The 1,858-nt window shown below is 48.7% G+C and overlaps 1 protein-coding gene across 2 annotated transcripts in view; it reads right to left on the bottom strand.

Annotated features, from left to right (window-relative positions):
* Positions 1 to 1,858, bottom strand: part of LOC119972758 (protein disulfide-isomerase TMX3-like) — a 161,682-nt gene that overhangs the window by 29,221 nt on the left and 130,603 nt on the right. The gene's annotated exons all lie outside the window — the stretch shown is intronic.

The following is a 1,858-nucleotide window of genomic DNA, read 5'->3' as shown; positions in this document are numbered from 1 at the left end:
TAAAATAATTGTCTTGCGTCTTTTAATGTCTTCATTAGTTACTTCAGACTTCAGCACATTTCAAAACCCCAGGCTTTGACTAGATTTTTGTTAGCTCCTAGCAGGTGGAGAAGTTTAAGACATTGCGGCCTGCATATGCAGTTTTCAGAATTTCTCTAAATTACAATCTGCACCAAAAGGAGTAGAAGTGTGCATCCTTCTTGTCCTGTGAAGATTTGAGACATACTTTCTTTTATCCAGGGGACATTGAAAGAAACTGCAGTTTGAATTGTCTAAGCCATATTCCAGGTGTGTCTAACATTTACTAACAAAAGGCAACGGGCAGAATTTTCCTGAAGGTCTTGCTGCTGGCCAACAGCGGGCCACCTCAGTCGCTGCGAAACAGCCAGCCGCCTCAGCTAGAGCACTAAAAGATGACTGGCCTTCTCCCTATATTCGTAGAAGGGCTGAGCGTCGCACCTGGTTCACTGCCGTACCCGTCGAGAGCAGCTCAAAATCCGTCTGAAGTTTCTTCCTACTCGTCAACAACTCTGACGTTGGGGCAATTGAGTACTGGCAGCCCACCTCGAGGATGGAATCCACCAGCCTCTGCCTCTCCACCCGTGCATATTTATCCTTATGCGCCTTGTAGGAGATTATCTTCCCTCTAACCACCACCTTCAGAGCTTCCCACAGCATGCAAGATAAGACCGCCTCGTTCCTATTGAACTCAATGTACTCCCCAATGGCGGAGGATGTACGCTCACGGAAACCCTTGTCTGCCAGCAACACCGTGTCTAATCTCCACAGGGGTCATTGAGAGGGGCATAGCTCCAAGATCAGGTCCACAATGCGGAGTATGATCACGGATAACGATTGCCGAGTACCTCACCCCCTTCACCCCAGGAAGACCTACCACATAAAGAAGTCAATCTTGGATGTGGGCGGGGGTGGAAAATAAGAAAACTCCTATCCCTCTGCTACATACATCTTCACAATCTGCCCCCGTCCCTTCATCTAATGCACGGTAGCATTGTGGATAGCACAATTGCTTCACAGCTCCAGGGTCCCAGGTTCGATTCCGGCTTGGGTCACTGTCTGTGCGGAGTCTGCACATCCTCCCCGTGTGTGTGTGGGTTTCTTCCGGGTGCTCCGGTTTCCTCCCACAGTCCAAAGATGTGCAGGTTAGGTGGATTGGCCATGATAAATTGCCCTTAGTGTCCAAAATTGCCTTTAGTGTTGGGTGGGGTTACTGGGTTATGGGGGTAGGGTGGAGGTGTTGACCTTGGGTAGGGTGCTCTTTTCAAGAGCCGGTGCAGACTCGATGGACCGAATGGCCTCCTTCTGCACTGTAAATTCTATGATAATCTATGATATTCCAGAAGACCATTCTCACCTGTAAAACCACATCAACCTTTAAATTTCTCTGGTGCGCAAATACCCATGGCCTTTTTATTGGGCCGTTTAACCCCCTTACATTCCAAGTTACCAACCAGACAGGGAGTCTTATACCCCCCCCACCCACCACCAAAAGAGTTGGCCATTCCCACCAAGTGGTGTAATCCAGCAGCAACTCAACGGGTGTTGATATCAGGCCCACCCAAGATGGCTGTCAAACCCCTCATAAGACCAGAACAAATAATCAGTCACCATCAACAGTCTACCCCTCCTCCCACCTCTTGCCCCAGCAATACCACACCCCAATAAACAATCAAACAGCCAAACAGAGAACAAAGACCCCGATCCTCCCTCTGGCACTCCCCCCCCCCCCCAACCCCAAACAACACAAGCACAAAAATCCTAAACTCATTATCTAAAAGAAAATCCTAAAGTAATGAGCTGCAGATACTTCCACTCCTTTGCTCCCGTGAACTAATTT

Source organism: Scyliorhinus canicula, chromosome 10, assembly GCF_902713615.1.
Source record: "Scyliorhinus canicula chromosome 10, sScyCan1.1, whole genome shotgun sequence".
NCBI lineage: Eukaryota > Metazoa > Chordata > Chondrichthyes > Carcharhiniformes > Scyliorhinidae > Scyliorhinus > Scyliorhinus canicula.
This window is presented reverse-complemented; position numbering and strand designations above follow the sequence as displayed.